The sequence below is a fragment of the Balaenoptera musculus genome, chromosome X, assembly GCF_009873245.2.
Source record: "Balaenoptera musculus isolate JJ_BM4_2016_0621 chromosome X, mBalMus1.pri.v3, whole genome shotgun sequence".
NCBI lineage: Eukaryota > Metazoa > Chordata > Mammalia > Artiodactyla > Balaenopteridae > Balaenoptera > Balaenoptera musculus.
Window position 1 is genome coordinate 40,641,765 of NC_045806.1, and position 27,116 is coordinate 40,668,880.

General features: G+C 39.2%; 1 protein-coding gene across 4 annotated transcripts in view; it reads right to left on the minus strand.

Annotated features, from left to right (window-relative positions):
- The window catches only part of SLC9A7 (solute carrier family 9 member A7), a 143,003-nt gene that overhangs the window by 98,628 nt on the left and 17,259 nt on the right, over positions 1-27,116 (minus strand). The gene's annotated exons all lie outside the window — the stretch shown is intronic.

Sequence of the window (27,116 nt, forward strand, 5' to 3'; positions counted from 1 at the left end):
ATTAATAAACTGGCACTCTGGTTTAGGTACAGGCTCTCTAAGCCTGACCAACATAAGCCTGGCCCTGAGAGACAGAGTCACTCAGGCTGCTGATGAGTGCAGCTTTTGAGCAGGCAACGTCCTTATCTAGAGTCTGCACCAAGGTACACGCTACCCGTGTGACTTCTTGCAGCCTGCCAGCCTTCTCCTAGCAACATCTGTGCCACAGGCCTTAACATCAAACTGCAAAAGCGTCTATTCTCCCAGTTCTATTTCGCAGCTCACTCCTCTCATGACAATGACAGCTGTGTTCTCCATGTCTGTTTTAAGGGTGATTAGATAACACCAATATTTTCTGCTAACCCTGTCACTTTATACAGGGGTAAAAGTCACTGTTAAAAGCCATCAGAAGACAGCTTGTCATAAAGCAATCGCAAAAATCTCAAATATACAGACTCTTCACCCTTCATTACTGAATTAACTGTCCTACTCGGACATGGCCGACTGAGCAGCACACACAGAAGAGTGAGAACCCCTTACGGCTTAGTGTACACAGAGCAAGCAGGCTGTATTCCCCGCCCAAGTGCCATTCTCTCCTTTCTGCCTCCAAGACAACCATCGCTCATGTTAGTTTATGTCCGGTCCAAGGTTTACTAAATATCCATAAATATCCATAAATACATAATATTCTTCTGCTTCTTTTAACTTATATAAATAGTATCATATAGAATTAGGAAACAGGTTCAGCTGCTGCAACAAAGACCCAAATAATAGTGGCTTAATTGAGACAAGAGTTTATTTTTCTCTCACATAAGAGTCAAGAGTATAAATATTTCTGGGATAAAATAGTGGCTCCCCAGTCTTACTGCTCTACCATCCACAGGGTGTTGCCCTCACCATCAGGCCCACATTTCAGGGAGAGAGAACTGAGACCAGGACAAGGAAAGGCTCTCCCTTTCTCTTTATGGGGACAGCCTCTAAATTGCACACACTACTTCCACTCACACCCTCACACCCCGCTGGCCAGGACCTGGTCACATGGTCACATCTGGCTGTAAGAGAGGTAAGAAAAGAAAGTCTTCTTTCTGGGAAGCCATTTCTCCTTCTAAAATTCCATGTATATGGAAGAAATAGAAAGCAGATACTTGGGGACAAGTAGCATTCTCTACCATAGTTACTGGATGGATTCTGCTGCATCTCCCTTTTTTCGCTCAAATATGACATTTCTTTGATGTTTTTGAGAGTTACCCATGTTCGAAACATATAAGTTCATGCACATTCACTGCTGTTCAGTTGTATGTCGTGCACCTTATAAGGGCTCATGTGACAGATCTGCTTTACAATTTAGAATCTATGAATCCTAAATTAGGATTTATGAATACACCACATTTATTAAACTTTTCCCCTATTGCTAAGCACCTGGGTCTTTTAAACACTTAAATTACAGTGTTTGGATCACATCAGGGGAAATGTTAAGTCAGTTAAATGCTAAACTATATGGAGTATAGTACTTGAGTATGTACTCAAGTACACTCTGATTGCTTCTAAAGCCTTTAAGGTACCCTACAGCAAGCCAATTAAAATAGAAACCGATAACATTAACTACACTGTACATAAGAGGAGGAATTAAACGTATGGTCTTCCTTGACTTTCTGTTGCTGTAGTCAAGCATTACATGGTTTCTGGGTTTCTTGACAACTGAAACAAAAAGGAAACTTGTGTTCTGTTTGATTCACATCATCTGATAAAAGGAAATAAACCAGTTAAGTAAAACAGATGTTTGTTTAATCCTAATTCTAAAACAAATCTGTCACAAGAGCCCTCATCCAAGGCTCAAATAGCATGAAAGGATAATGTCTTTCACAACCAGTTATACAAAAAAATGCACAAGGCTTCTCCAGGAGAATGTTTCCTTGGTTGACCCTTAACAGAAGACTTAACATTAAAATTTTTTCCGCAGAGGGTCAGGGTAGTGCCCCAGGTTCAACATGAGATTCCTGCCTGGAGGGGGACATCCATGAGGACCTGACCACTCAGGAAAGGCCAATTCTCCCCCAGAGCCTGGTGGCTTCCCTGTGGTTTGGTACTTTTGGAGATCATACTATTAGTGACGCTGGTATAATTTTTTAGGGGATTTTCTCTCTCCTGTAATTTACTCAAGGTTTCAAACCATTTTGGAGAAGTGAAAGGATACTGGTTATTTCTGTGTGTTTTTTTCATGACTGTAAAACACCCAAATATAGTATCTTCCTTTTCATTTTTACTCATATTAAGTAGTTACTTTTTCTAAACCAGTTACAATACACTACCCCAACGTTGTTTGCTTCTCCTTATTACTCTAATTTGCCCCAAACAGAAAAGGTACATTTTAGTATGTTAAAACAGTTTCAAATCAATTAGTGCAGGATAAGAAATACTTACTGAATACCCACTTTGTACTAAGGATTTTACTTAACATTATCTCTTAATTTTCACCATAACTTAATGAAGTAGGGATCATTAACACTACTTTACAGTTAAGAAAACTAGATCTTCAAGAGTAAATAATTTGCCTAAGGTCACAAAGCTGGTCTGGTCACAAAAACTATAGAACTAGGATTCAAACTCATATACTTCAATTCCAAAGCCAGAATTCCTTCTGCTACTTCCTGATGCCTCCCAGATGACAAATGAATTGTAGGAAAAATTTTGCTCAACTTTATAAATAATATATTACCTGAACCCCTAAACCTCCCCTCAAAACAGGCTACTCTCTATAATCTGGCCATAATGACTGTCCCCCCCCCCAGTCTTATTTCCTACTATGCTCTACACGGATCTCTTCCCTCAATCTGACCTGAAAGGTTTCATCATTGCCTCCGCATTTACAGACCACACATTCATTCAGCAAATATTTTTTGAGCTTCTACTATGTCCTATGCACTGTTCTAGTCTTTGGGGACACGTATCAGTGAACAAAACAAAGAGAAAGTCCTGATCTCATGGAACGTTACTTCTAGTAGAGGGAGAAACACAAGAAACAAACTTAGTAAATTACATAAGTAAAGAACATGGTAAGTGCTATGGCAAAAAATAAAGCAGAGAAAGGGTTAAAGAGAGTAGTGTGGGGTGGAAGATGGCAATTTTAGAAAGAACCAAGAGAAACTCCAGAAGAGAAAAACATCATCTTAGAATTTTTGTTTCATTTTCAAGTTCAACAGCAGACTAGACACAGTGGCAGAGAGAACTGGCAAATTGGAAGATAAATGTGTTGAAAGAGATTCATTCATCAAGCAAATTAATATTTATTGAACATCTACCATATATCAGACATTGTGCTAGATGCAATTACTCCACCTTTATACCTTCACAAACTTTCTTTTCACCTGGATTACATTCCCAGGTTAAACCTCAACTTTCTAAAGTCTACTCAAGTTTCTTGTTCATGTTGATATTTTATTTCTCTAAACAATTACTCTACTTATCATTTTAAAATAATAAATATTTGGGAATTCCCTGGCGGTCCAGTGGGTAGGACTCCGTGCTTCCACTGCAGGGGGTGTGGGTTTGATCCCTGGTCAGGAAACTAATATCCCGCAAGCTGCACGACGCAGCTAAAACAAAAAAAATTTATTTGTATCACAGATCAGACCAGTTCTTAAATTATACCATATCCCTAACTAGACTGTAAACTCATTAAGGATTAGTTCTACAGATAAGATTTCTTTTACATCTCCCACACAGAACAGCACAGTACATACAGTAGGCATTCAATAAACACTTGACTGTCCAATCACTACTATTTAGCTAGTTAACCTTGGCCATATTGCCTGAACCCTCCTGGGCCTCAATTTTCCCTCCTGGCAGCCAAGGTTAAGTGAGCTCTATTTGCCAAGCCAGAACTGACAGGCAGCTCTGCTTAAGCAAGGTTAAGTAGGTGAATTTTGGCCTCAACCTGACTGAGTTCAAATCTCTGCTTCTCAATTACTTCTCAATTGATGGTTTTGGGTAAACTACTTATCATACCTTGGCTTCCTCATTTGTAAAGTAGATGTGTTAATAACAGTACCTGCCTCATAATGTTGAGGTAATATTTGTAACCAAGGACACTGTCTGTGACTGGAAAATGTAAGAATTGCGCTCAGAATACACTCATATCAAGGAAACAACACCAGAAGCTCTAAGTGTGGACAATAAAGAACCAATGGGATCAAATGTCTAGAAGTATTGAGCGCCTGTAAACTGTCCTATCAGAATAGTTAACTATAAATGCCTCCTGCCATCTACTTTCTTCTCATCCTCTAATCAAATCTACTTGTCATCAGAAAGTCAATTAAGGGACTTCCCTGGTGGTCCAGTGGTAAAGAATCTGCCTTCCAATGCAGGGGATGTGGGTTTGGCCTTGGTCAGGGAACTAAGACCCCACATGCCATGGGGCAACTAAGCCCGTGCACCACAACTACTGAGCTCACGCACCTCAAAGAGAGAGCCCGCCCGCTCTGGAGCCTACGCGCCACAACTAGAGAGAAGCCTGCACGCCACAAGGAAGAGCCCGCGTGCCTCAACAACCTGACACAGCCAAAAAAAAAAGAAAACAAGTCAATTAAGATAAAATTCCTTAATATTACCTTTAAATTACTGTCATTACAACTGTCTAATTTTCTAAAGTTTAATTGTATATTCTATCAGCTACATCGTGGACTAAATCTACTTGGAGGATGGCTGGGGATTAACCACAGTATATATTATTTCTAGGTTCCATTTTTGTCAAAGTATGAACTTCAAAGAGTTAAAAACAAGATTCTCATTAAAATGCATAGTGAACAAATGTCAAAAATATTTAACTGCTTAATTAGGGAACAGGCAGAATGGTAAAAAGCTGGTTTCAAGGAGGAAAGGAAAGATCAGTATATTCAGCCAATGGAAGAAAGAATGCAGAAAAAAAGATGGCTAAATTAGATTTTAAAATACTGATTTCTATGGTCTGAATGTGTGTGTCCCTCTCCTTTGCTCCCACAATTCATATGTTGAAATCCTAACCCCCAAAGGTGATATAGTAGATGAGGGTTTTGGAAGGTGCTTAACTCGTAAGGGTAGAACCCTCATGAATCAGATTAGTGTTTTCTAGAAGAGGTTCCAGAGAGATCCTTGCCACCGTGTGACTTGACTGAACAGCTTCTTCTCTATAATGGCTCAAGTGCAGTTAGCTCCTGGAAATGGCCGCAATATTGTTAATAACTATACGTGGTTCATTGAGCCTAAAATTAAAATATGAGTCCATTAATATAAGTTGTGGATCTAATCAAATTTCTGTGAGGGTACCATCATCCCTGGTTAGTTAAGAATGACAAATGCCACATATGGTCTATTTTTCAGTCTTGAGAAGTCTTTACATATACATTACTTAATATTATTCCTGGCAAAAGCCCTCCAAGGTAGGCAGTGCACATATTAGCCTTATTTTGTAAATCAAGATGCTGGAATCTACAAATAGTAAGTGGTCTGCTCAAGTACAGGTGGGTATTGAAGAGTGAAGCAATGACTCAGACCCAAGACTTCTGACTCCTAAGCCAGTGCTCATATGCATAGAACTGGATGCACAATACATCTCCAAGTGGCTAACTGGTTAAGTGAACATTTGCAGGGCCTTAAAGGGCTCTGCCTTCCAGTAACTTCTGGTAACATATGCTTATTTTTAGAGTACTTAAGCTCATAACAAATGGAAATCAGTCAAGAAAGGACTCCCTGTTGCCTGCATTACTCAGCCACTAGATGCTGAAAGCCCTGAGATGACTAAGGCAGGATCCTACTCAGTAAGACAAGAAGCCTAGCACAGAGCAGGAGCTCGGCAGTACAGGCAAGTGCTAAGGAAGCATAGAGGAGGGGAAGTAAATACCTTTCCCAAACCTGCTCTCAAACTCCCCACTGACTCACCCTGAAAAACACTTGAAATATTGAACTGTAAGAGATCTAAGCCTATTGTGAAGGCACTAATTCTTCTCATTCAAAATACTCAGCAGCAGGAAATTGGAGGTCTAACTGATTTACACCCAAACAGGAAGGGATGACTCTGATATCAACAGGCAAATAATTCCCAAATGACTTTCAAACCCTATTTGAAGCTGTTTTGATCATGCTTTAGTTTTTCTTAATTTTTTTCTTTTTTTCTTCTTTTCTTTTTTCTTTTCTTTTTTCTGTTTCTCATTCCAGTTCCTTGCTGTTTGGGAAAGGGGGGACCACCCCGTCCTGAAGTCAGTTGGCTTCCAGATAAAGCCAGAAGTCTGACCAAAAAGATATGGGCTGCCCAGGACAAAAACAAAACAAAAACCCGAGGTCTGTATTCCCTACACTGTACATTTCATCCGTGTGGCTCATTTATTTTGCAACTGGAAATCTGTACCTCTTAATCTCCCTCACCTATTTCTCTTCTCCCCTCACCCTCATACATATACCACATCTTCTCTATCCATCAATAATTATACAATATCTCCATAGGGTGACAGATGGTAACTAGACTTAACCTGGTGATCATTTCAAAATGTACAAAAGTATCAAATCGCTACACTGTATAACAAGAACTAATATAGTGGTGTAGGTCAATTACACTTCAAAAACAAACAAACTCATAGAGAAAGAGATCAGATTTGTGGTTACCAGAGGAGGGCGGGGTCAGGGGGGAGGAGGAGGAACTGGATGAAAGTAGTCAAAAGGTACAAATTTCCAGGTATAAGATAAATAAGTACCAGGGATATAATGTACAACATGATAAATGTAATTAACACTGCTGTATGTTATATATGAACGTTATTAAGAGAGTAAATCCCAAGAGTTCTCATTACAAGGAAAAAAAAGTTTTTCTATTTCTTCAATTTTGTATCTGTATGAGATGACAAATGTTCACTAATCATTTCATGATGTATATAAGTCAAATCATTATGCTGTACTCCTTAAACTTATATAGCGTTGTGTATCAATTTTCTCTCAATAAAACTGGAAGAAAAAAAAGAGCTTAAAGCAACAAAAAAAGAGAATAAACTTTAAAGACACTTAATGTAGATGTAATATTTAACTCTTTATGTAATTATAAAATAAACAAATGATAACTTAAAAAAACCTAGTCCTGGTTCTCCATCCTGGACATTTGGTCACATGAGTTATGCCAAAGCAGTCACTAGAATAACCTAATTGCATTTTCCCCCAAAATAATGAAATAATTAGGAAGGGGGTGTCACATTCTTGAGCATTGCAGACAGGAGCTATGTCATAAAAAGCAAAGTTGCAGCTACAGTCTATATTCCTGGAAAATACTCCAAAGGTGCTCCAAGTAATATAAAATGGTCATATATAGTATAGACATTAATTATACAAAGGGTCAAGTGACTAGAAATCCCACCTAGTACCACAAAAATTGCCCTAATATTTCTCTTGTTAATTTATATCATGTTTGTGTAATAAAGTGTTAAAGTCACTGAGAAAAAAATACTGTTCAAGGAAGTCTAAGCAGTCCTCTTCTTAAATATCCTAATAAATACTGACGTAGGGTCATCCAAAATCTTCATTCTCCTTAGAAACACACTTTAATATATACCCAACTGATTAAAATGACTTAAAGTAAAAACACAAATCTAGTTAAAAGATTAATGTAAGATTACAGTAAGAAAAAGAACAGAAAAAAATCCATAATCGAAAAAAAGAAAAAGTTATCTGAGGAAAACCGTAGAAAATAAGCTTAAAATTCTGTGCTTTTTGCTGACAAGAGCAAAGTGAAAACACAAGAATAAACATGAGTTTCGTTTTCTACCCTAAGGGTTAATAAATTTTTTTATTGTTGTTGTTATAGTTACTAACTTTTTTTATTTTTTAGATTCCACATATAAGTGATATCATACAGTATTTGTCTTTCTGTGTATGACTTATTTCACTAAGCATTATACCCTCCAAGTCCACACATGTTGCTGCTAATGTCAGTGTTGATGGACACCTAGGTTGCTTCCATATCTTGGCTATTGTAAATAATGCTGCCATGAACGTTGGGGTGCATGTATCTTTTTGAATTAGTGTTTTCGTTTTCTTCAGATATATACCCAGGAATGGAACTGCTGGATCATATGGTAGTTCTAGTTTTCGTTTCTTTTTTTTTAACTTTTTATTTTATATTGGAGTATAGCCGATTAACAATGTTGTGATAGTTTCAGGTGCACAGTAAAGCAACTCAGCCATAGATACTAAGGGTTGATTAAATTAAAAATATTATTTTGTTGGTCCTGTGCTCCAAGAAGAATCCGTCTCAGGGTCTTTGTGGAAATTGAGGGGAAGAGGACCACTAAGGTCAACAATAGCCTTAATAACATTTTTCTCCAAAACGCAAAGGTATTCCATACATAAGTAGCCCTCAGAGAAAACTAAAGACATGATGTCAGTTTGATTCTATAAGGACAGCTCTGGGGGTGGAACACTGGAGGGCAAAATACTATGGTCCAATCTTTCATTTCCTGGTGTTTTAGGCTGAAATTATTTTTTAAACAATTAATAAGTAATATAATATTTTCCTTAAGAACATTCTCAAATTCTAAAATTTTCAGCCAGGCTTCTGACACAAGCAGGATGAATGACCAACATGACTAAGATCATTACTGAGGACCTCAATAGCTGTTTATTTAAAAGCTCTATAAGCTACAGTTTCCAAGTGTATCTTCTTGCCTGCTAAAGAAAGCTTCTAAAATCACAAACAAGATTTCCTCAGAAAGCAACTCTGGTTCAAGCACTTGATTCAAGCACAAAAGCTTGGTACCACTGAGGGGCACCACATCACCTCCACATCCTATCCTTTCCCAGTCCTGCCAACCCTGCTGCTTAAGTACTCACTCTTCCTGCTCAATCATAGCGAGTTAGTAGTTCAACTTACCAACATTACTTTGGTTCAGTCTCCTGCCTGGACTTTCCACAATAATTTCTTAACTTTCCTCTCCGCTTCTAACCTGGTTCCCTAATCATCCATTCTCCAACCACCACCAGACTAACTTCTCTGAATCACAAATAAGGCTAGTCACGCCATAGCCCTGCTTAAAATTCTTCAGTGACTTCATCGCCCATGGAAAAGAAATCCAAGTTCAAGGCCCACAAAGACCTGGCATCTGCCACCTCTCCAGTTTCACTTTCTACCACCATCTGCCCCTCACACATAAACACTCGTCCTATTCAACACCTCAGAGACGGACTTCCCTGGCTGTCCAGTGGTTAAGACTCTGCACTTCCAATGCAGGGGACGCAGGTTTGATCCCTGGTCGGGGAACTAAGATCCCACATGCCACGCAGCATGGCTAAAAAATAAAATAAAATAAAAAACAAAAACAAAAAACACACCTCAGAGTGCCCCTCACTCACCTTGCTATCACCCTGGCAATGATGTCCTCCTAGACCTTCCTCACAGCATTGGCAGAGAGGAGAAAAGGAAAAAAAAAAAGAGAGAGAGAAAAAAAGGAAGACAAGAAAAATAGAGAAGAAGGGAATCTCAGCTAAGGGGGCCTCTCATCCAAATAAACCCTGGGGATCTCTGAGATGATGTATCAAAGCAAAACCATCTACACAAACAGACTGCCAAGACTATATCCTGAATTCCCAGAGCAAAATCTCTCCAAAAAGTGATAAAGCATCATATGAGTGGATGTTAAAGATGAAGTCTCCTGATACACGAAAACCCAAACTTAGGAACAAACAGATTGAAGAAAGGACTTCAAATCGCATTCCCACAAGATGATTAGCTCTGGTCCAAATACATACGATGATATTAATAGTGCTTTTAAAATATATTTCCTGTGTTGATTATCTTACTGATCCTATTTGAAGATATAATTTGATTTAACTTTGAGTTGATCTTACAAAATTCTAGTAAATATTTTTATTCTTAAATGAGTTTAATATAACAGCCTGCTTAGGTTCAAGTGTTCCAACAGATAATGTTCTTTTCACTTCTAAAATTAAATTACTCAATGAGAGCTGCCAGAAAGAGACTTTATTAATAATTCTCCAGAATGATAGAGAACACACAAGATATGTTTCCATTTTACCACTCTAATCAGCTAGCAGAAGAGTGGAATTTTCAAAGATGCAAATAGTTCACCTAGGTCATGTTACCCTGGATAGAAATCAGAGCTGCAAGAGAATAGGAGACTGAGGGAAAAGAGCACATCCCTCAGCCTCTGGTTTCTCTGGCTTACAAAGCTAGAGCAAATGGTCCTCTTTCTTTAAATTCATCCATTAAGCTTCCAAGAAATAAGTAAGTTAGTTTTGAAATTCAGTTTCCTGTGAAGTCATCTTCAGATGCTTCACAGTTTTAAATTATTATAAGTATCACAACACAGCTTGGATTCCAAAGTGAAGGGCCAGGATTGAGAAAAGACCCTCCCCTCCATGCATCACCATCCAACCCACTGCAGACTATGGAGACTCTCAGTCAGCCAGTATTGGAGCCATCACGAATAAGGCCATCATGGGCCTTGCCTTTATGGACCTTGTGGTCTAGTGCGGGTAGGGAGGAGTAGCCAATAAAAAAGTAAATCAAGAGAAGAGATGATTATGTATTGTGCTAAGTGCAGTCAGTGAAAGCAGTTGGTGACATGCACCAACAAGGGGCATTTTTTTTTTCCATTTTGCTTCCTACATTCTCAATGAACATATAACTTCATGGTTTGGACTATTAGTTGCACAAACACTAGAACAAACGTGGATTTTCTATTCTAGTCTAAGGGTTGATAAACCAAAAATCTATTTTGATGATCCTGTGCTCTATGAAAGATTGCCTCTGGTTTTTTAGTTAATCTAGCTAATAAGAGTTGTTGCAGAAAATGGAACATAAGAGAGAGTAATAGAGGTTTTTCATGTACAAGTAGAAACTGTTTCCTCCCCAAATCTTAGTTACCTGAATTATTCTAAGATTATTTGTAAAAACTAAAGTTCAGTGAGGCAAGAAAAAAGTTTTATCAACCCCACTTATGACATTTAATTTAAGCATTTCACACAAAGAATTGGAGTATTAAAGAAAGTAACCAAAAAAGAGACAGATGCTGATCACAAAGTCTTTTCACAGGCACATATACCAATAAAACCATGAAAAATAGCATTAAATAAGTGATCTGAGCGCTCCAAAACTTTATATACAAAGTTATTCCTTTGTGTCTGCGGGTCATTGTAACAATGAGACTGCAATTTACTAGATGCCATTCACAAGTTCTGCTGTGGGCTCAAAGCAGAGGTATGGGGGGGTACCTCCAGAAGATTCTTCCACAGTAAGCAGTAACCTTCTGTCATTTCAGGCCACCACACAGAAATAACTGTCACTCACAGCTTCAGTCACAGAGTGGGACGTATCATGCTTCATTCGGTACAAAATAGGACAATGAAAATACCAATAACTTGATCAATACTGTGGACAAAAAAATGTGGCCTGCCATTTCAGTAAACAAAGAATGTTGCCTGCCGTTCAGGTACCCAAAATGTTGCCGGCCACCCTGAGGGGAATTCAGGATGGGGGAAAAACAGGATACTGGCCCTAAATAGTTAAGATGCATATCAAAGGAATAATTTGATATTATCAATAAGCATAGACTCCGGCATCTTTCCACACATAGAAAAGCACACTAAAACCATTAACTTGAGATGTCTGCTTTTTGTGATCAGCAGTAATCTTTTGATGTTCGACTACATGGTTTCTTTGGTTGGTTTGTTTGGGTTTTTTTGGTTTTTGGTTTTTTAGCAAAAACTCCTATATATATATATCCTGGCTCCTCCCTTACCTCTTTGGATCAGTTCTTCAGAGAGCCTGTGAGAGGCTGTCTCCCAGTAAGGTCTCAAAATAAAACATAACTCTCAACTCTTAGGTTCTGTGGGGTTTTTTTCAGTTGACAATATATTTCAGCAACCCCTGGTCAGCCAGCAGTGAGAGGAAGCTGAAGTGCTGTGATAAAACATCAGGCTGCTTGCAATGTCGACCTAGAAACCAAATCACTGCTTTGTAGCAAAGAATAAAAATCATGATACAAAAGCCACATTCAATCTACCCACCTAGCAAAAGAAAGATGAATAAAATACATAAATCACTACCACACGTAACTGGAGGACTTGATATGAGAAGTAATATATTACATTGGGTTAGCCAAAAAGTTCGTTCAGGTTTTTGGTAGCATCTTACAGAAAAACCCAAACGAACTTTTCGGCCAACCCAATAAAATAATATAATGTGGTATTATAAGGCTCATCTTGGAAAAGGAACAATTTGCTTTCTTTGGTGTGACTAAAGGGCCTGGGTTGGGCAGTCCATGTATTAACAATGAGATTTCTCACAAGAAAAGGCAAAAAACCTCAACAGAGCAATGTCTGAAGCCCTGAGCCAGCCCCAAGTGCACACCCATTGCTCAGACCTTGCCTGGGTTTCCTCCCAAAGCAAACTCACTCACTCTCCTATGAAGAGGTGAAGCAGGAGACTGCAGAAGCATCACAGCCGTGAGCCCTGCAAAAGATGCCAAGAGGAACTTTGAGGAAAGGGCTGCCTCAGTAGCAGAGGGCGTCAACAGATGTGAAGTGAGGCCCTACAACTGTAGCATAAGCCTTCCCTTGGCTTGTACAGGGGTACAAGCCAAGGGGTAGGTGCTCTCCTCACCCACGTAAGGAATCCGTGCTCCCCAGAAACTGCCCAATGACATAACTCTGTACAGCTGTAACCTGCATGAGCGTTCTGACTCAGTCATCAACGATGACCTTAAAAAAAACAACTACTAATTCCATTCTTTTGCTATGATGAAGAATGCAGAAGAGAAGCTAGAGGAATTGGAATGGTTCAAAGCAGGGATTCTGGAGTCAGACTGCCCGGGTTCAAATCTCAGCTTAAGGGACTTCCCTGGTGGTCCAGTGGTTAAGAATCTGCCTTCCAATGCAGGGGACGTGGGTTCAATCCCTGGTGAGGGAACTGGAATCCCACATGCCTTGGGGCAACTAAGCCTATGCGCTGTAACTACTGAGCCCATGAGCCACAACTAGAGAGAGAAGCCCATGCACCACAACGAAAGATCCCGCATGCTGCAAAGAAGATCCTGTGGGCCGCAACTAAGACCCGATGCAGCCAAATAAATAAATATTAAAAAAAAAATCTCAGCTTCACCGTTTACTAAGCTGGATGGCCTCAGCCAAGTTACTTTACTTCTTTTTGCCTCAATTTTCTCATCAGTAAATGGTAAATGGTATTGTGCTGTTATGAGGAATTGAGTTCATATTTATAAAGTGCCCGGAATCATACTTGGCACATATCGAGAGCATTGTTTATTAAATTTTTAAAAAGTAAAATAAAATAAAATAATGAAATAAAATATACATGTTTACACAGCTAGGAAGAACCCCTGACCCCATTCAGACCTCTCATCAGAGCTGTAGTTGGAGTTCTGTTCTCCCTTCTGCCCCAGACCACTTAACAGAACTGCTAACGGGAGTCTCAGTGCCCATGATGGGTACAGATATTCACTATTCTCACCATCTCGTTGCTATAACCCTGATTCAGGTCCTCCTCATCCCCAACACAACCACTCTAAAGGCATCTCCCCAGCTCGTGTCACTAACCTCTCATTCCCAGGCAGCAGTGCAGTCGCAGTGATGGGTTCAAGCTTGCAATCAGACTCCCAAGACCCAAACAGGTTTTCAGTTAATACAACATTTACTTCGCTTTAGAGTAGTATATGGACAGGAAATACATCAGGGACAGCAGCTTCATCTCCATGGGAAGCCCAGAAGCCACCCCAGTACACAGTTCTTCTGTCCCCTCACCCACACCGGTGGTGAATGACTGCCACAGTGGGAGCCAAGACGTTTGGGGGTCTTGTTGACACACCACAGCCCCTTTTCCCATCAGTCTTTTATACCATCCTCTGCAGGACAAAGGTCCACACTCCAACTGACACCTCCCCAAGCCAGGTGCAGCTCCATACAACAACCGAGGCAGACACAATATCCCCCAATTATCTTAACTCGACTGTTTCCAAAGACACAGAGTATGGGAGACCAAGATCATTCTTAAGGCAGGTCTAAATCAACCCAAACCTTTGCTTACAAATGCCAACCCATCTTTTAACAGAACAGAGCCTCAAAACTCCAAAAGGGCAAATGAGGTCCACAGTCTGTTTCCTGAATCCTATGTTTCCTGTGTTATGCCCTACAGTAATCCCCACATGCCCGAACCTCAGCCACACAGCCTGACCTGGCTTTCGGTGCACCATAGACAGTTGTGTTCCATTCAGTGTCAACTCCTTGGGTGCAGAACCTTTTCTTTATTTCCTCTTCCCACTACCTGGCACCGCAGCATAGTCTCTTAAACCTGAAAAACTCAGCAAAACATTATTAAGCAACTAACAAAGCTAGGTCACCCAAAGAAGACATACAGATGGCCAAGAGGCACATGAAAAGCTGCTCAACATCACTAATTATTAGAGAAATGCAAATCAAAACTACAATGAGGTATCACCTCATACCAGTTAGAATGGGCATCATCAAGAAACCTACAAGAAACAAATGCGGGAGAGGGTGTGGAGAAAAGGGAACCCTCTTGCACTGTTGGTGGGAATGTAAATTGATACAGCCACTATCTGTATCAACTGGAGAACAGTATGAAGGTTCCTTAAAAAACTAAAAATAGAACTACCATATGACCCAGCAGTCCCACTACTGGGCATATACCCTGAGAAAACCATAATTCAAAAAGAGTCATGTACCAAAATGTTCATTGCAGCTCTATTTACAGTAGCCAGGACATGGAAGCAACCTAAGTGTCCATCAGCAGATGAATAGATAAAGAAGATGTGGTACATATATACAATGGAATATTACTCAGCCATAAAAAGGAACGAAATTGGGTCATTTGTAGAGACGTGGATGGACCTAGAGACTGTCATACAGAGTGAAGTAAGTCAGAAAGAGAAAAACAAATATCGTATATTAACACATATTTGTGGAATCTAGAAAAGTGGTACAGATGAACCAGTTTGCAAGGCAGAAATAGAGACACAGATGCAGAGAACAAACGTATGGACACCAAGGGGGGAAAGCGAGGGCAGGGTGGTGGTGGTGGGATGAATTGGAAGATTGGGATTGACATTTATATACCAATATGTATAAAATAGATAACTAATAAAAACCTGCTGTATAAAATAAAACTCAAATAAATAAATAAATAAATAAAATAAAGCTGGGTCACAATTATTCTGTTACAGTGAAGGAATGCTACGTCATTTTAAAAGTCTCAGTGTCTGGATGACAGTGAGGACACACATGAAATGTTAAAGACCGAAAGCCTAATCCAAACCACTCTCTTGATTTTTGTGTTTCTCTTGCTGGAAGAAGCAGCTCCAGAGGGATCATAAAGCTAATTTCTTAATAACCTCCTCCACATAGCACTCCCATAGCAGTCCTTGTGAGAAGGGTCTGTGTCCCTGTACAATAAATAGCCACAAATACTTGGGTAGTCAACATACGACTTAATTTTGTGAAAATCATGGTTGGGCTTACTTGGGTCTCTTTATGGAAAGACTGAAATCTGTAATTAATAAACAATACCAAAACAAACACGAAGAACTAATCAATATAAATGAGGGATGTCCCAAAGTTTGACTCAGGCAAAAATCAGCTTCAGTCTTCAGAAGTAACTGAACGTCTCCCTCAATGGCATTTTGGGTATTCCTTAACTGTTAGTGATCAACGACCATGCGACAGCAAGATATAGAATGTCATCACATGTGACCAGCATATCAACATGAGTAATATAAACAAGGCATGCCTTTTGTATTTATTATAAAGTCTATTTGTAATTTGGAGTACAGATTGCCTTATGTGTTTTACATGTAGAAATTCTACCAGTCTCTTGAGTGATATATTCATCTTTACTATTGTAAAAATAAATGTTGATAAATGACTAGGAGAGCTGTTGATTTCATATACAAAACATTTAACTTATTAATAATGCATTAAGATGGACACAAAAAGTACAAACCATAAAGGGAAAAACTGACAAATTGGACTTTATCAAAATCTAAAACTTCTACTCTTCAAAAGACACTGCTAAGGAAATGAAAAAACAAGCCACAGACAGGGAGAAAATACTGCAAACCCCTTATCTGATAAAGAATTTGTACCCAAAAAATATAAAAGCACAACTCAAGAAGACCAAAAGAAAAAAGCAGATTAAAAATGGGCCAAAAAATATGAACAGAGCACAACAAGGTATACAGATGGCAAATAAGCACAAGAAAAGAAGTTCCACATCGTTGATCATTAGGGAGATGCAAATTAAAACAACAATAAGATACCACTTCACACTAGAATGGCTAAAATTAAAAATTCCTAAATAAGAAAAATTGGTAAGGCTGTGGAGCAATCTTCCACACTGCTGCTGGGAATGCAAAATGTTCAGTCCCTTTGAAAAAGGTTGCCAGGTTTTTCTAAAGTTAAACATACACTTACCATACAACCCAGAAATCTCACTCTTGGGTGTTTATCCAACAGAAAGGAAAACACATGCCCACACAAAGACGTGTAGGCAAATGTTCAGAGCAGCTTTATTTATAATACCCAGAACTGAAAACAACCCAAATGTTCAACGAATGGTAAATGTGCAAGTAAACCATGATGCATCCATGCAATGGAATACTGCTCAGTAATAACAAAGAAACAGACTACTGATACACACAACAACATGGATGAATTGCAAAAGTGTTTTGCTAAGTAAAAGAAGCTAGACACAAAAGGGTACCTAATATATGACTTCATTCACTTGAAGTTTTAGAAAAGGCTAAACTATAGGGACAGAAAACAGACCAGTAGTTGCCGAGGGCTGGGGTAGGATGAGGGCATGCTCTGCAAAGATGCACAAGGACTTTCTGGGGGGACAGATGTTCTATATCTTGATTTTGGTGGTGGTCACACAAGTGTATGTGTATGGGAAGACTCACCAAACTGTATACATAAGAAGACAAAGTGAGAGAATGGCATGGACATATATACACTACCAAATGTAAAATAGCTAGCTAGTGGGAAGCAGCCGCATAGCACAGGGAGATCAGTTCGGTGCTATGTGACCACCTAGAGGGGCAGGATAGGGAGGGTGGGAGGGAGACGCGAGAGGGAGGGGATATGGGGTTATATGTATATGTATAGATGATTCAGTTTGTTATAAAGCAGAAACTAACACACCATTATAAAGCAGTTATACTCCAATAAAGACGTGAAACAAAAAAGTCCTAGAATCAAGAAACAGACAAGTCCATAGGAAAAAATAGGTAAATAATATAAATAGGCAATTTACAAGAAAAAAATATAAATGGCTCTTAACCTTTTGAAAAGATATTCATCATTATTTATAAGAGAAATGCAAATTAAATGACACTGGGATACCATTCTTATCTCTCAAATTGACAAAAATCCAAAAGTTTGACAACACATTCTTTTGGCAAGACTGGGAAAATGGGCACTTTCATTGCTGGTAAGAGTGAAAAATAGTACAACTTCTAATGAAAAGAATCTGGCAATATCACCCAAAATTGAAAATGTATTTACCTTTTGAGCCAGCAATCTTACTCCTAGGAATCTATCCCACAGATACAACCACACATGTACAAGATGTTCAAGGTTATCCAGTGCAGTATTGCTTGGTTACAGTAAGACTGGAAACCATCCTAGCGTCCACCACCAAAGGACTAAATTCTGGTACATCCACACAATAGAATACCTTGCAGCTATAAAAGCAAAGAATGGGGAAGACTTCTTTGTTTTAATATGGCAACATCTCTAGGATAATTTAAATGAAAAACACAAGATGCACTACAGGACACATGGTATATACTACCTTTTACAGAGGAAGGGTGGAAATTAGAACATATATTTGTTATTTGCTTATATTTATGTGAAGAAATACAGGAAAGACAAAAGTGGTTACTACAATGTCAAGGAGAAATGAATACAGTGGGATGCGGCATACATTTTCTGTTTTTTTTAACATCTTTATTGGAGCGTAACTGCTTTACAATGTTGTATTGGTTTCTGCTGTATAACAAAGTGAATCAGCTATACATATACATATATCCCCATATCTCCTCCCTCTTGCATCTCCCTCCCAGCTTCCTTATCCCACCCCTCTAGGTGGTCACAAAGCACCGAGCTGATCTCCCTGTGCTATGTGGCTGCTTCCCACTAGCTATCTATTTTACATTTGGTAGTGTATATATGTCCATGCCACTCTCTCACTTCGTCCCAGCTTACCCTTCCCCCTCCCCGTGTCCTCAAGCCCATTCTCTAAGTCTGCGTCTTTATTCTTGTCCTGCCCCTAGGTTTATCAGAACCAACTTTTTTTTTTTTTTAGATTCCATATATATGTGCTAGCATATGGTATTTGTTTTTCTATTTCTGACTTACTTCACTCTGTATGACAGAATCTAGGTCCATGCACCTCACTACAAATAACTCAGTTTCATTTCCTTTTATGGCTGAGTAATATTCCATTGTATATATGTGCCACATCTTTATCCATTCATCTGTCAATGGACACTTAGGTTGCTTCCATGTCCTGGCTATTGTAAATAGTGCTGCAATGAACATTGTGGTACATGACTCTTTTCGAATTATGGTTTTCTCAGGGTATATGCCCAGTAGTGGGATTGCTGGGTCATATGGTAGTTCTATTTTTAGTTTTTTAAGGAACTTCCACACTGTTCTCCATAGCGGCTGTTATCAATTTACATTCCCACCAACAGTGCAAGAGGGTTCCCTTTTCTCCACGCCCTCTCCAGCATTTATTGTTTGTAGATTTTTTGATGATGGCCATTCTGACCAGTGTGAGGTGATACCTCATTGTAGTTTTGATTTCATTTCTCTAATGATTAGTGATGTTCAGCATCCTTTTATGTGTTTGTTGGCAATCTGTATATCTTCCTTGCAGAAATGTCTATTTAGGTCTTCTGCCCATTTTTGGATTGGGTTGCTTGTTTTTTGCTATTGAGCTGCTTGTATATTTTGGAGATTAATCCTTTGTCAGTTGCTTCATTTGCAAATATCTTCTCCGATTCTGAGGGTTGTCTTTTCGTCTTGTTTATGGATTCCTTTGCTATGCAAAAGCTTTTAAGTTTCACTAGGTCCCATTTGTTTATTTTTGTTTTTATTTCCATTTCTCTAGGAGGTGGGTCAAAAAGAATCTTGCTGTGATTTATGTCATAGAGTGTTCTGTCTATGTTTTCCTCTAAGAGTTTTATAGTGTCTGCCCTTACATTTAGGCCTTAATCCATTTTGAGTTTATTTTTGTGTATGGCATTAGGAAGTGTTCTAATTTCATTCTTTTACATGTAGCTGTCCAGTTCTCCCAGCACCACTTACTGAAGAGGCTGCCATTTCTCCCTTGTATATTCTTGCCTCCATTAGCAAAGATAAGGTGACCATATGTGCGTGGGTTTATCTCTGGGTGCTCTATCCTGTTCCATTGATCTATATTTCTGTTTTGTGCCAGTACCATACTGTCTTGATTACTGCAGCTTTGTAGTATAGTCTGAAGTCAGGGAGCCTGATTCCTCCAGCTCTGTTTTTCTTTCTCAAGATTGCTTTGGCTATTTGGGGTCTTTTGTGTTTCCATACAAATTGTGAATTTTTTTGTTCTAGTTCTGTGAAAAATGCCACTGAATCTGTAGATAGCTTTGGGTAGTACAGTCATTTTCACAATGTTGATTCTTCCAATCCAAGAACACAGTATATCTCTCGATCTGTTTGTATCATCTTTAATTTCTTTCATCAGTGTCTTATAGTTTTCCACGTACAGGTCTTTTGTCTCCTTAGGTAGGTTTATTCCTAAGTATTTTATTCTTTTTGTTGCAGTGGTAAATGGGAGTGTTTCCTTAATTTCTCTTTCAGATTTTATATCATTAGTGTATAGAAATGCAAGAGATTTTTCTGCATTAATTTTGTATCCTGCTACTTTACCAAATTCATTGATTAGTTGTAATAGTTTTCTGGTAGCATCTTTAGGATTCTCTATGTATAGTATCATGTCATCTGCAAACAGTGAGTTTTACTTCTTTTCCGATTTGGATTCCTTTTATTTCTTTTCTTCTCTGATTGCTGTGGCTAAAACTTCCAAAAGTATGTTGAATAATAGCAGGGAAAGTGGGCAACCTTGTCTTGTTCCTGATCTTAGAGAAAATGGTTTCAGTTTTTCACCATTGAGAACGATGTTAGCTGTGGGTTTGTCATTAATGGTCTTTATTATGTTGACGTAGGTTCCCTCTGTGCCTATTTTCTGGAGAGTTTTTATCATAAATGGGTGTTGAATTTTGTCAAAAGCTTTTTCTGCATCTACTGAGATTATCATATGGTTTTTATCCTTCAATTTGTTAATACGGTGTATCACATTGATTGATTTGCGTATATTGAAGAATCCTTGCATTCCTGGGATAAACCCACTTGATCATGGTGTATGATCCTTTTAACATGCTGTTGGATTCTGTTTGCTAGTATTTTGTTGAGGATTTTTGCATCTATGTTCATCAGTGATATTGGCCTGTAGTTTTCTTTCTTTGCGACATCTTTGTCTGGTTTTGGTATCAGGGTGATGGTGGCCTCGTAGAATGAGTTTGGGAGTGTTCCTCCCTCTGCTATATTTTGAAAGAGTTTGAGAAGGATAGGTGTTAGCTCTTCTCTAAATGTTTGATAGAATTTTCCCGAGAAGCCATCTGGTCCTGGGCTTTTGTTTGTTGGAAGATTTTTAATCACAGTCTCAATTTCAGTGCTTGTGATTGGTCTGTTTATATTTTCTATTTCTTCCTAGTTCTGTCTCGGAAGGTTGTGCTTTTCTAAGAATTTGTCCATTTCTTCCAGGTTGTCCATTTTATTGGCATATAGTTGCTTGCAGTAATCTCTCATGATCGTTTGTATTTCTGCAGTGTCAGTGGTTACTTCTCCTTTTTCATTTCTAATTCTGTTGATTTGAGTCTTCTCCCTTTTTTTCTTGATGAGTCTGGCTAATGGTTTATCAATTTTGTTTATCTTTTCAAAGAACCAGCTTTTAGTTTTATTGATATTTGCTATTGTTTCCTTCATTTCTTTTTCATTTATTTCTGATCTGATCTTTAAGATTTCTTTCCTTCTCCTAACCTCAGGGTTATTTTTGTTCTTCTTTCTCTAATTGCTTTAGGTATAAGGTTAGTATCTGTTCCCTGCCCAGACAGGAGGGGGTTAAAACAGTGGCTGATTAGGGGGCTCTTGCTCATTCAGGCCTGGGGGAGGGAGGGGTATTGTAGTCATAATTGGAATGCGGGGCGAGCCTGCAGTGGCAGAGACCAGCGTGACGTTGCAACAGCCTGAGGCATGCCATGTATTCTCCCAGGGAAGTTGTCCCTGGATCACGGGACCCCAGCAGTGGCTGGCTGCACAGGCTCCCGGGAGGGGAGGTGTGGATAGTGACCTGTGCTTGCACACAGGCTTCTTGGTGGCTGCAGCAGCAGCCGTAGCGTCTCATGCCTGTCTCTGGGGTCCGTGCTGATAGCCGCAGCTCGCGCCCATCTCTGGAGCTCACTTAGGTGGTGCTCTGAATCCCCTCTCCTCACGCACCCTGAAACAATGGTCTCTTGCCTCTTAGGAAGGTCCAGACTTTTTCCCAGACTCCCTCCTGGCTAGCTGTGGCGCACGAGCCCCCTTCAGGCTGTGTTCACGCAGCCAACCCCAGTCCTCTCCCTGGGATCTGACCTCCGAAGCCCGAGCCTCAGCTCCCAGCCCCCACCCATCCCGGCGGGTGAGCAGACAAGCCTCTCAGGCTGGTGAGTGCTGGTCAGCACCAATCCTTTGTGCAGGAATGTCTCCACTTTGCCCTCTGCACCCCTGTTGCTGCACTCTCCTTCTTGGCTCTGAAGCTTCCACCTGCCCATCCCCCATCTCCACCAGTGAAGGGGCTTCCTAGTCTGTGGAAACTTTTCCTCTTTCACAGCTCCCTCCCAGAGGTGCAGGTCCCATCCCTATTCTTCTGTCTCTGTTTTTCTTTTTTCTTTTGCCCTACCCAGGTACATGGGAATTTTCTTGCCTTTTGGGAAGTCTGTGGTCTTCTACCAGCATTCAGCAGCTGTTCTGTAGGAGTTGTTCCACATGTAGATTTATTTTTCATGTATTTGTGGGGAGGAAGGTGATCTCCACATCTTACTCCTCCGCCATCTTGAAGGTCCCACTGGGGCATACATTTTCAATGTGTCTCCTTTAAATTTCTTTTCTATTTGGACCATGTAAATGTATTACCTATTCAAAAATTTTTAGATATTTGCAAAAGAGACTCAAGAAGGGCAAAAAATAATAACAATAAAATTATTAAGAGCTACATACACTTGTTATAAACTATATAGACTATTTAAATTACTAAATTTCTTTTGTTGTTGTTGAGTCCAACTTCAATTACTTTTTGGTCAGAGAACATTCTTTATGATTTCAATCTTTTAAAATTTAATAAGACTTGTTTTATGGCCAAGCATATGATCTATTCTGTAGAACGTTCCATGTCTTCTTAAAAAGGATGTGTATTTTACTGTTGCTGGGTAGACTGTTTTATAAATGCCAGTTAGGTCAAGTAGGTTGATGGTGTTGTTTAAATCTTCTGTAACCTTGCTAACTTTTTATGCAGGTGCTCTTTCAATTATTGAGAGAAAGGTATAGAAGTCCCTACCCATTATTGTTGAATTGCATCTCTCTTTTCAAGTCTGTCAATTTTTGCTTCATGTGTTTTGGAGCTGTTTTTAGGTATGTACACATTCATAATTTTTATATCTTCCTGATGGCATTATGAAGTGTCCCTCTTTATCTACAATAATATTTCTTACCTTAAAGTCTATCTTGTCTGATAACATAGCTACTCCAGTGCTTTTATGATTAGCGTTAGCTGGCATGTATTTTTCCATCCTTTTACTTTCAACCTCTGCGTGCATGTGCGTGTGTGTGTGAATCTAAAGCATAGCTCTCAGCAGGGAGCAATTTTGTCCCCCAAGTGACATCTGGCAATAGCTGGAGAAATTTATGTTTATCACAACTGCATGGCTACTACTGACATGTAATGGATAAAGACCAGGGATGCTACTAAATACCCTACAATGCACAGGATAGCCCCCATAACCAAGAATTATCCAGTCCAAAACTTCAGTGGTACAAGGCTGATAAACCTCATCTAAAGTATGTCTTTTAGACAGCATAGAGTTGAATCTCAGTTTTTTTTCCTAGTGTGACAATGTCTGCCTTTTGATTGCAGTGTTTAGTCTAGTCACATTTAATAGTTGGACTTATGACTGCCACATTTGCTATTTATTTTCTCTGTTTCATGCCATTTTGGTTCTTTCTTACTTTCTCACTGCTTTCTTGTGTGCATGCACATGCTTTCTCTGTCTGTCTCTCTCTCTATATATATATAATTTGTGCGTATGTGGAATTTCAATTCCTTTTTTTTACTATATTTTTGAATTATTTTTTATTTCCATAGTGGGTGTTCCAGGGATTACAATAGTCATCTTGATCGCAATCTACTTCAGTGTGATGCTAATTTAATTCCAGTAAAATACTGAAACTTTGATTGTAGCTCCATTTCCATGTGATTCTCTACGGAAACGTAATGAGAACATTCCATTTTTAAAACAAATTGTGATGGGCAATGAAAAGTGGATACTGTACGATAATGTGGAACAGAAGAGACCATGTGGCAAACGAAATGAACCACCACCAACCACACCAAACGCCGGTCTTCATCCAAAGAAGGTAAGGTGTATATGGTGGGATTGGAAGGGAGTCCTCTATTATGAGTTCCTTCCGGAAAACAAGATGATTAATTCTACAAGTACTGCTCCCATTTAGACCAACTGAAAGCAGCACTCGACAAAAAGCATCCGGAATTAGTCAAAAGAAAACGTATAATCTTCCATCAGGATAACGCAAGACCGCATGTTTCTTTGATGACCAGACAAAAACTGTTACAGCTTAGCTAGGAAGTCCTGATTCATCTGCCGTATTCACCAGACATTGTACCTTCAGATTTCCATTTATTATTTACAAAATTCTTTACAAAATTCTCTTAATGGGAAAAATTTCATTTCCCTGGAAGACTGTAAAAGGCACCTGGAACAGTTCTTTGCTCAAAAAGATAAAAAGTTTTGGGAAGATGGAATTATGAAGTTGCCTGAAAAACGGCAGAAGGTAGTGGAACAAAATGGTGAATACATTGTTCAATAAAGTTCTTGGTGAAAATGAAAAATGTCTTTTATTTTTACTTTACAACCGAAGGAACTTTTTGGCCAGCCCAGTATTTTCTGTTTCTATACATTTGCCTTTTCTAAACATTTCATGTAAATGGAATCACACAGTAGGCAACCTTTGTGCATGACTTCTTCCATTTAGCATAATGTTGAGGTTCATTCATGTTTTAGCATGAATTACTACTTCATTCTTTTTAATCTCTAAATAGTATAAACAGTCCTGCATGGTAGTGGGAACTGCAAAAATGACTATGCAAGCTGAAAGCAAGAAAAGCAATCTTAATAATCAATGGGGAAAATATAATTGTTCAATGATCTTTAAAAAATGTCATCAAAACATTAAAGACTATTACTCTTGGCTATAAATGTAAAGAGAAATGAAAAGATAGTAAAACTTATATTTATTTAGTACCCTGTAATTTAAAACACCAAAAATATTAAGAATTAAAGGGTTTTTTCTTGGGACTTCCCTGGTGGTCCAGTGGGTAAGACTCCACGCTCCCAATGCAGGGGGCCCGGGTTCGATCCCTGGTCGGGAAACTAGATCCCACATGCATGTCGCAACTAAGAGTCCACAGGCCGCAACTAAGTGTCCGCATGCCGCAACTAAGACCTGATGTAGCCAAAATAAATAAATAAATATTTTTTAAAAGGGGTTATTTCTTTGTAGAAAACTTATCAAAAGTAGTTTGAACAGTGCTTGCTTGCTTTCTCTCACTGTATAACTTATTGTACAACACAGAGGGATACAGAGCAAGCGTCTTCTCTATGCCTTGGTGAACTGTCACACTCCTTTCTAGGTTAGGATCAGCTTTCACATTATAACCTTAGCACTCTCCATGTCTTGAAATCTCTCCAACAGCCCCTTCAATATGAAGTTTTTTTGCTGGCATCACTTCTTCTGGATCATCGTCCTTTTCATCACAACCACTTTGCTCATTTACATCAGTAAGTTCTTCACTAAGTTCATCTGGCTGTATATTTAGAGTTTCTCGAATGGTGGCAGCGTCAACATTTCTGCTATCAGCCCGTTCTTCTATTATTCCATTTATGTTTGATACAAATTTCTCTTCCAGTGTCGTCACTTTTCATTTCTCTGCTGCACTTTCATCTTTGTTGGCCAATTCCCTCTTTCAGCTACCCATTTTTGTAAAATGTCACATGGATTTATCACTGGGAGACAAGGAGGCAACCCAACTGCATGCTTTGCTGTCTGTGTGTGAAACTGAATAACAGGTGGGCAGTGAGCATGGACAGACTTTGAAAGACTGGTCACTCATCTTGATGTCCATTTGTTATTTATGTAATACAAAGAGCTAGCAGGAAAGTCTGAACTTTGTGCAGTTACTCACAGTTAATATACCATGGTACCAGAAATTTGAACTGTGTTGTTAGGGGACTGATGTTATTTAACTAAACCATGGTAACTGAAATTCATACATATCAGACTGATGCAAAGTGAGGACTACCTATGTTTTGGGTGGGTAGGACTTCTACCTTGCTTCTAACCAAAAGAATATGGCAAAGGTGATGGGATATCATTCCTGCAATTACGTTACATTATATGAAAAAGGTGAAATGATTTTTCAGATAAAATTCAAGTCCTTAATCTTCCTTGTTACGAAGTCTACTTTATTTGAAATTAACATAGCTACTTCAGCTTTCTTTTGTTTAGCATTTGCATGGTGTATCTTTATCCTTCCTTTTACTTTGAATCTATGTCTTTATATTTAAAGTGGGTTTCAGGACTTCCCTAGTGGTCCAGTGGGTAAGACTCCAAGCTCTCAATGCAGGGGAAGCCTGGGTTTGATCCCTAGTCGGGGAACTAGATCCTGCATGCATGCAGCAACTAAGGAGTTCACATGCTGCAACTAAAAAAAGATCCCGCATGCCACAACAAAGATCCTGAGTGCCGCAACTAAGACCCTGTGCAGCCAAAATTAATTAATTAATTAATTAATTAATTAACTAATTAAAGTGGGTTTCTTGTAACATGCATACATGTTATGTCTTTTTTTTTAATCCAATCTGACAATCTCTTTTAGACCATTCACATTTTCACATTTAAAGTGATTACTGATATGGTGGGGTTAAAATCTATCTTGTTAGCTGTTTTTTATTTGTTCCGTTTGTTCTTCATTTTTTTTCCCTGTCTTTCTGCTTTCTCTAGGTCTTATTTAGTATTTTTTATGATTCCATTTTATCAGTTCTATTGCTGTTTACTTAATGCTTGTTAGCTTGGTAGTGGGGAGGTGGGAGACGGGGGCAGTCTCTTCTGTTCCGGTCAATCATCAATATTAGATAGGTACTGTGGCCCCGGGTCTTGGGGTTGTGGCCTCCATAAGCATGTGATCCTCTTCCAAGCAAAATTCTGTGCCCAGAATTACGGTATTCCTTTCCTTCCCTAAGAGTAGAGCTCCTCTGTTTTTCCTGTTCTCCTTTCCCAGCTGCAGTGGGTTTCCACCAGTTTTTGTTCCCCTTCTTCCTGCAGATTAAGACTTTTGTTCCTTTGGGAGATGAGGAGACATGTCTGGGCAGAGTTTGGCAGTGGCTGTTGTTCTGCTATCCTAGCCAGCACATGGGAGACACTTTCTCAGGAGTCTCCCTGATCTTCCCTGTGAGCACCTGGTGGGGATCCTGAAGGAAAAGTCTGCAAGACAGAACCTTCTATACCTATGGCCCCCAACCTTTAGTAATTCATTAACAATTTAATCTTATTGGCTTATATGACATTGGCAGTGTCTATCCCAGGTAAGCAAATGCTCATGTGCTATTTCTCCCTGCAGTGGCACCTGCATCTCTCCTGATTTGGGGTTAGGTGTAAGCCCGGAAACCTTAGTTTTGCATTGGGTTCAAGAAAAGTCATTAATTTGC